Source organism: Myotis davidii, unplaced genomic scaffold, assembly GCF_000327345.1.
Source record: "Myotis davidii unplaced genomic scaffold, ASM32734v1 scaffold796, whole genome shotgun sequence".
In the NCBI taxonomy this organism is placed as follows: domain Eukaryota; kingdom Metazoa; phylum Chordata; class Mammalia; order Chiroptera; family Vespertilionidae; genus Myotis; species Myotis davidii.
The window spans coordinates 707,159-716,229 of NW_006287809.1; positions in this window are offsets into that span (position 1 = coordinate 707,159).

Consider the following 9,071-nt stretch of genomic DNA (forward strand, 5'->3'; position numbering starts at 1 on the left):
GAGCTGGGGGGGCGGGGGGAGGCGGGCTCTCCCCGGGCCCCTCCCCTGCTGCCCTTCTCCCCACCCCAGGGCGGGGCCCCGGCGGTTCGGGGCTTTCCCGGATTTCCCTGGGGGCGGGGCGGTCGCTGGGGTTGAGTCCGGGTCACTGAGCTCCAGCAGACCGAGGGGGAGGCTTTGGGGATTAGGCGGGGGCGAGGGAATGGGGGCTACACCCCGGACCTGTCAGGCGGCACGCAGGGCCTCTCAGTGCATCTCCCCACATCTCTGCAGCTGTCCCTCATCCCTGGCCTCCCTCTCGCTGTCTGCGGCCTGCGCTGTCTCTTTTTGTCTCCTGATATTTGTCTGTATATCTGTCTCCCAGGCAGCCTCTCTCTGGGACCCCGAAATTGGGTGCGGGGCCCTGGTCCCCAAGAAGGGACTTAACCTCATTCTTCCTCTCTCTGGATCGCCCCCTCAGTCCCTGTAATGGGGAAACATCTCCGGGCAAGACCCGAGTTCAAATGCCACCTCCACCCCTGCTTCCCTGGGACCTCGGACAGTGAGTCCTCCTGAGACAGCCTGTTCTGGCAAATGGGCTGATGCCAACCCCTGCCTCTCCGTGTTGTTTGGGCGACAGCAAGAGGAGAGATCAGAAGTCCGGATGCTGTTGGCACTGCCCACCCAGCCTTCATCTCTGGGGACTTTCAGATGCAGGAGAGGGGTGGGGTGCAGAGCATGACCCCGGAGTTGAGAAACCGGAAGCTGAGCCGCAGAGGGACGGGGCCCATCAAGGGGGTGACCCTAGGAGGTAGGGTTGGAAGGCCCCCAGGGTCCTCCCTCTCCGAGCATCCTGGGGCAGGGGGAGCTGTGGCTCTGAGCCCAGGCAGGCCTGGGAAGGGGGACATCTGTGTGTCGCCCAGAGTGGGGCTTGGAAGGGCTGAGGGAGAGGGGGTGCCCAGTCTGAGGATAGATGAGGGATAAAGAGTCTGGGGGAGGAGGACCTGAAAGGGAAAGACAGGCCTGAGAGAGAAATAAAATGGTATGAGGGGAGAGGGTCCAAGGAAGGGGGTATGGTCTGAGAAGGTCAGGAGGACCCAGTGAGGACAGAGGCTCTGAGGGAGGAGGAGAGAGCTGGGGGCTGTGGGCGGGGGGAGAGGGGGAACTGAGGGTGGAGGTGAATTCTGATAGAGTCGGAGGGTTGGAGGGTCTGAAGGTGGAGGGCACGGCCTGTGGGAGGAGGAGCAGTTGGAGGAGGGCCTCCTGGAGGAACCAGCAGGGGCTCGGGGAGGGGAGAAGAGAGAGGCCTGGCGTCAGCCCCGCCCTTAGCTGTCTCTGATTTCCCAGAATCTTCTGCTGCTCAGGAAAGTCCCTGCTCCCGCAGCACCTCCCTCAGTGTCGGGAATGGAGGATGCGGAACCAGGATGCCTACCCCCTTGCTCCCCCGCTGATTCCCTGCGTCCCAGGAGGGGAGGACTAAGGTCTCCCCTCCCTGGGCCTTGCACTGTGGAGGCCCCCTGCTGGCAGGGGCTGCCCCTGGATGAGTCCCAGAAACTTCCCAGAGAAGGCCCGGAAGTCCTGCCTGGTGTCTCACCACTTTCCCTCACTCAGATGGTCTTTTGTACCCGTTCAGATGGCCTCTCCCCGCTGACTGCCTCCCCCCAGGGAAGGAAGGGCCGAGACTGTACCTGTTCAAGGTCCCAAGAGGGGAAGGAAGTCCCAGCTAGAAGGCTGTGGGCCCGGGGCAGCTTTCTTGCTCTTGGGCCTCAGTTCCCCCTTCTGAAAGGAGGGGAGAGGGCTGGGCCTTGTCCTGCTTTGCTCCCAGCTGAGGCTTGGGTGTAAGTCCTGTCTCTCACTTTCAGTAGCTTAGTGACTTACCCTGATAGCGCCCCAGCTCTCCATGAAACATCTCGATGTATAAAACAGAGTCCGTCAAGAAAAGAATGCTCCCATCCTACCGGGCCCGAGGGATAGAAAGTGCTCAATTCGCCCTAGCCGGTTTGGCTCAGTGGATAGAGCATCGACCTGCAGACTAAAGGGTCCCAGGTTCGATTCCGATCAAGGGCACATGCCCAGGTTGTGGGCTCGATCCCCAGTGGGGAGTGTGCAGGAGGCAGCTAATCAATGATTCTCTCTCCTCATTGATGTTTCTCTCTCTCTCTGCCTCTTCCTTCCTCTCTGAAATTAATTAAAAAATATATTAAAAAAAAAGAAGTGCTCAATTCAATGTAGCTGCGTTTGATTTTGTCCCTCTGATCGCCATAGGAATAATAATAGTAATTATTATTATCATCAATCAACCCACATTTTCAACAGCAGGACTCATGTCATTGAGGAAATTAGTATCAACATGGTGGCTTAGAGACGTGGGTTTGAGCCCTGGCTCTGCCATGTGCTTGCTGTGTGGCCTTGGAGAGATGGCTTTCCCTCTCTCTGCCTTTGTAGGGACTATCGTTGGGGATGGTTACGGCGCCTGCCTTGCAGGGCGGTGCAGCAGATGAAGAGAGGGCAGGTGTGCAGAGGGAATGAATGAGTGATAGCTTTTCCCGTCTCCGAATTGCTTGCCTGCACCCAGCAGGCCAGGCCTTCCCTGTCTCCCCCTTCCACCCAGAGATGAGATAAGATGGTCCCGTTCACTCTGGGCCCAGCTCCCACTAGGAATTGGCCCACTTAATCCTCTTGAGAATCTTAGGAAAATTCAACCAAAATCCCCACCTTACAGAGAAGGAAACGAATGGAGTGAGGTCAGTGCCTGGGGTCATGCTTGTAAGCCTGGTCTCTGTGATCCCGGCAGCCTGGGTGCTGCACCCGCTGACTGGGAGGTGTGGTCATTTGTCCCAGAGACCACAGGCCTTTCCTCCCAGCTCAATTCTAGGCCCTTATTTCCTGGGAAGCAACTGTTTAGATGGGGAAACAGGCCCAGAGCGGCCCAGGCCTGTGCCCGAGAGCACCTGTGAGGAGTAGCAGGGTCCACACCCCCAGGGCGGGGAGGGTGGAGCAGAGAGGTGGGGCGGTGCAGCAGGGGGGACAGGGTGAGACTTCAGAGGGGCTCAGGGAGAGCAAGGAGATGTCAGGGACAGGAGGGCAGATGCCGTGAGCCCCGATGGGGAGCGACAAGTTCAAGGTCACGCAGCCTCCCATCTGGGCTCTGCGTCTGCAGAGAGCTCGCTCCCCAAGGCTGCCCCTACCCCACCCCCAGGGTGAGCACAGCCCAGCTTCCTAGAGCATGGCTGTACCTCCTGGTTCCTCCCCACCCTGGGGCCTTGGCAGCTGCTGGCACCGAGCAGGATCAGCCCACGTGGGGACTAGGCCAACCCTTAATCTTCCCCTTTCTCCTTCTTGCTGGGTCTGCACGCACCACGCTGAGTCAGAGGATTGCAACATCCTGGTTTGAGACCGGACACCCTCTCCCCACCCCCATACGCTTGCCTTGGTCCGTCAGGGCTGACGCAGTGGGAGGGGGTGTCTGGGAAGGTCAGGGTAGGGCAGAGGGTCCCAGCAAGGTGATGATGGACAGCCAGGCAGTACGGTGCTGGCCTCCGTGTCCTTATGGGTAACTGGGGCTCACCGTCTCATTGTGTGGGTTTGAGTCCCAGCTCTGCCACTTACCAGCTTTGTGACCCTGGGCGGGACGCACCCTCTCCGAGCCTCAGTTTACTCATCTATAAAATGGGAGCAAAAATAGTGCATGCCTCACGGGGTTGTTGTGAGGGTCAGGCGAGTTCACACACACACACACACACACACACACACACACACGCATGCACGTTGGCACAGGCCGGCGCGGAGTAAGTGCTGAGGAAATGGAAGAGGCCAGTATTCTTTCTAAGTGATGGCTATTATTAATATAGAGATGAGAGTGACCGCCACTGAGGCACACAGCCTGGATCCCCCTCCAAGAAAAGACTGGGGGCCCTGCTGCTGGTCATGGGGATCCTGACAGGCTCCCACAGTGGCCCCTTCAGGGTCCGCTTCAGCTTGCCAGTCGGGGCCACGGTCTCGGGGGCAGCCCCCGGCCGCTGACTGGGCAGACAGGGTGGGAAGCGCTGGCACTGCCGCCCGCTGTGGAATTCCTCTAGTGGGCACTTTGCTTCAGGGGTTCCCCCTTGAGCTGGCAGCCTGGCCTGATGGGGGAGGTGAGCAGGAACCTGCCGGGTGGGCATGCCTGACTCCGTGAGGCCCTGGTGCTGCTCACCTCACCCTCTTCGCTCACCTACGCTCTGCTTTCAGGAGCACCTGACCCCGGACAAAGGCCGTTGGAGTCCGACCACCTACGTGTGAGTGTCGGCCCTGCCTCAGTGGCATTGGAGCGGCATCCGATCTCCCTGGGCCTCAGTTCCCCCCTCTGAGCCAGGAACATCATAACACAATGGCTCAGAGGACCCAGTGAGTGAGCAAGAAGCCCTCTGGCACAGCGGCCTGGCACAGACGCATCGTGAGGAGCGAGCGAGCCTGGGTCCACCTTCCACGCTGCCAGTGTGCCCCTGTGAGAGGGGCGCTGGGAGGTCAGGCTCCGAAAGCCCTGCCAGGCCTGGCGCTGCGGCTGCCACCAGGGTGGGAGGTGAGCGGGCACCTGCAGGGGGGCCTGGGTGAGCCGTGAGGCCCTGGCCTCGGGCTGAGAGTGGAGGGGAGTCCCCGGGCTGGGACCCGGTGGTGTCCCAGAGAAGTTCCCCGATTCCAGGATGCTCCTCGGAGGTGAGGAGGGGAGCCCCTGCCTGCTTGTTCTGTCAGCAGCGAGGAGGGGGGACGTGCGCACCAGAAGGCTGCCTCCCTCCTCGGACCAGAGCTGCCCCAGAGCGGGAGGGGGGCCTCCACCATCAGACTCAGAGGGCCCTGGGGGCCGGGGGGGGGGCATGTCCCCCCCCAGCCTGGGAGTTCCTTGCGGGGTTGCATGGTGTTCCTCCTCCCTCAGATCAGATCCTCCCTGAGAATGTCTTCTCCACAGACCAGGTACTTTGAACAGTGGGTGATGCCTCTCCCATCTGCACTTGCAGCTTGGAACTCCCCGGGGAGGGGGGCGGAGGGGGGTGGCCTGCCTCCCATCAGACCAGGAGTTCCCTGAACAGGAGGCAGGTGCTTCCCTCCTGTGTCTGGGACGGTGGTTCTCAATGGGGGGTGGGAAGCAATTTCGCCCTCCTCGCTGGGGGCACTTGGGTGAGTATTAGACTTGAGCAGAGCTTCCTGGAGATAGCGGGCGTGCCTCCACCATCACCCTAAAGCTCCCGGGGTGGGGGGGGGGGCGGTCTGCTCCTGCCTCCTCCATCAGACTAGCTCCTGAGCTGTGGAGCCTGAATTAGCCACCACACCGGGGGCACCGGGAGAGCGAGGTGATCTTGTCCCCAGTAGGAAAGTGGGAGCTATGAATTACCCAGATGCTAGGCCAGTGATGGCGAACCTATGACACGTGTGTCAGAGGTGACACGCGAACTCATTTTTTTTGGTTGATTTTTCTTTGTTAAATGGCATTTCAATATATAAAATAAATATCAAACATATAAGTCTTGGTTTTACTATGGTTGCAAAGATCAAAAAAATTTCGATATGTGGCACGGTACCAGAGTTAAGCTAGGGTTTTTCAAAATGCTGACGCGCCGAGCTCAAAAGGTTCGCCATCCCTGTGCTAGGTGGCACCTGCCTCCTTCAGGAGCTTGGCCTTGCTTCCTGAGCCCCCCCTCAGCCCCATCACCCCCTGAGACCGGCCAAGCCTCCCCCGTGACCCGGAGCCCGGAGCCCATCCCCGCGGAAGGGACAGCACCGAACCTGAAAAGACAGTCCTTTCCCTGGAAGTCTGCGCCGCCCCAGCCCCCGGCCACAACCTCCACCGCGGCCACCAGAGCCTAAAAATACAGACGCAAAAGTCCCCAGGCTCCTGGGAAAGCCGAGGCCACACCAGGCCCTTCCTCATTCGGGCCTGGGCCGCATGGACTCACCGCCCTGTCCCCCACCACTGTCCCAGGGGGGCCACCCCTGCCCTCCCACTCCTGCGCTCAAGGGCGAGGACCCCGCGGCCGGGCGTGTCTCCACCACCCCATCCCTCAGAATGGAATCCTGCATTTGGCTGATGTCTGATCTGCAAGGCCGTTTAGGACACGTGGTCTGCTCGTGGGTGTTCCCACGGAGGCCGGTGGGGGCGGGGGGCGAGGGGCTGGTGAGAGGTGGGTGCATGGCAGCCCTCAGTGCGTGCTCTGCGGGAGGCGGCCGAGGCTGGGCATTACCCGGCTCTGAACTTGCCACTCTGGCCTCCTGTGGTCGCAGAGTCACAGCACATTTGCTCACTTCTGGGAAAATCAAGTTGAAATGTGTGTTTCAGATCCCAAATTCTCTCCTCGCGGGTGCCCGCCGCACCCCTGGCCTGCAGGCCACGGCCGAGGAACCTTGCCCCCTGGAGAACCAAGCCATCTGAGGAACAGAGAGAATTGGAACCGTGGGATGAAAAAAATATATTTAAAAGCGATGAGAAAAACCCTATGAAATATGATGTGGAGAATCGCATAAAATATAATGTCCCATTTTAAAAAAAATATATATTTTATTGATTTTTTGCAGAGAGGAAGGGAGAGAGATAGAGAGTTAGAAACATCGATCAGCTGCCTCCTGCACATCCCCCACAGGGATGCCCGCAACCAAGGTACATGCCCTTGACCAGAATCGAACCTGGGACCTTACAGTCCACAGGCCAACGCTCTATCCACTGAGCCAAACCGGTTAGGGCTATAATGTCCCATTTCATAAATGCTTGTAAAAGGAGCAGAGCAGGGTGCTGCCAGTCCCTTAGGAGCCCCTGCCCACCTCTTTCTCTTTTCTTTTTTTTTTTAAATGAATGCTCCATTTTTAAAATATATATTTTTATTGATTTCAGAGAGGAAGGGAGAGAGAGAGAAAAAAAAGATCAATGATGAGAATCATTGTTTGGCTGCCTCCTTCCTACTGGGGATCGAGACTGCAACCCAGGCCTGTGTCCTTGACCAGAAGTGAACCTGGGACCCTTCAGTCTACAGGTTGACATTCTATCCACTGAGCTAAACCAGATAGGGCTCTTACATCTTGATTCATTTTAGAAGATAAGCAAATGTTGAATGTAAAAAAAAAAAGCAATGACTTGAGAAGTTTATAAAGTATAAATGCAAATTGTGGGTGTCCTGAAACCTTGGCCCATCAGGATGATGCTCTGACCACCTGGGAGACCACACCTCTTTCAAATCACACCACTTTCCTTCCCCGCAAGGTAAGCCACATTTTTGTGCGCTTTAGTGCTTTTTTACAAATACTTCTCTACCTACGAAGACACACCTGGCCGCTACAATTTTGAATTTTTAATAAAGAGAGAACTATAGCACAGCCTCTTGGACCTGGCTTCTTCCATTCCGTTTTGTGCTGCCGAAGTCCATTCAGGTTCCAGCGTCGATCGGCGTGTCTCCGTTTCCGTCGCTGTATACGCTTCCCCCGTCTGGATAGACCACCGTTCATGAGGCCACTCCCCTGCTGACAGGCGTGTGAGCGGTTTTCTGTGTCTGACTCTTCTGCACGATGCCGGGTGCATCTCCTGTGCCCACGAGCACACGTTTTTCTGCATTGTCCGGGCACAGGTGTGTGCATGTCCAACTGCGGAGGGTGTGGCCAGTTTCCCCGTGTGGTGGCACCAATTTCCACTCCCATCTCCAAGGTTTGCTGTGAGTTCTATGTGCCTCACATTTTTGCCAGCACCAGACCTGGCCAGACTCCCCTCCCCCCGTTTCTTATTTAGAAAAAATGTTTTTATTGATTTAGAGAGAGAGGAAGGGAAATGGAGAGAGAGAGAGAAATGTCCATTGGCTGCCTCCTGCGCGGCCCCTACCGGGGATTGAGCCCGAAACCTGGGCATGTGCGCTGACCGGGAATCGAACCCGTGACCTTTGAGTGCTCAGCCAACTGAGCCACACCGGGCAGGGCCGGCCATTCTTTTAAAACAGGAATCATCCTGGCCTGAATCTCGTGAAGCTCATGGTGGTTCTAATGGGCAATTCCTGGCTCAAGAATGAGATTGAGCATTTTTTCCTGGGTCCATTGTCCACTTAAATCCAAGTATAACAAAATCTTCAGGACAAAATATTCTAGGATCTCAGACTCTTAGGGGCAATGAATTCTAGAGTCCCAGGCCTTCAGGAAAAAGACATTCCAGAACCCCGTGCCTCAGTTTCCTCATTTGTGTCGTGGGAATAACACAAACCTCTATCTCAGAGGGCTGGTGGCGGGAGTAAGTGAGTTATACGCTCACACCTACAACCGAGCCTGGTGCGCGGTGAGCACTCAGTAAACTTGGTTTTCCCTAAGGCAGGGATTTCATCCATTTTCTCCTTTTCTGTATCCTTAGCACCTACCACAGGATAAAGGCTCAATAAATATTTACTGAGTGAATAAGTCCTGGAACCAAAGGTTCAAAGGGTCAAAGTAGCTTGTAATTGAAGAACTTTAGAAGCAAAGACTAACAGAATTTAAGAAATGATGACCAGCCCTGGCCGGTTTGACTCAGTGTATAGAGCGTCGGCCTGCGGACTGAAGGGTCCCGGGTTTGATTCCGGCCACCTGGGTTGCAGGCTCGATCCCCAGTAGGGGGCGCGCAGGAGGCCGCCGGTCAATGATTCTCTCTCGTCGTTGATATTTCTCTCTCTTTTCCTCTCCCTTCCTCTCTGAAATTAATAAAAATATATTTAAAAAAGAAAGAAATGATGAGGGATCGGGCCAGAGAGTCTTAGGAACGGAGGAATAATAAAAGTGCATCCTCAGCAAACCTAAGACTCACGGAAAGTTGTCGAAATGAGGACGCTCCGCTGGGCCAGAAAGGTCTGGCGGGGCAGAGAAGACCAGGCCTCTGTCCTCCCAGCCTACAAAGCCACCCCACCTTCCTTGCTCGGCTGCCTCCTCCCACCCTGTCCTTCCTCCCACGTGGGTGGATTCTAAGGAAGCTGGAGAAAGTCAGCGGGAGAAAGTCCAGGATCCTGCCACGGAGGCCCTGCACCAGGCACCACCTCTCTCCTGCTTTATCTCCCGCTGCTCTACCTCCACCCACACCCCTGCTTTTAGAAGCACCTTCCCCCCCACATCCCCCCCCCCCCCCG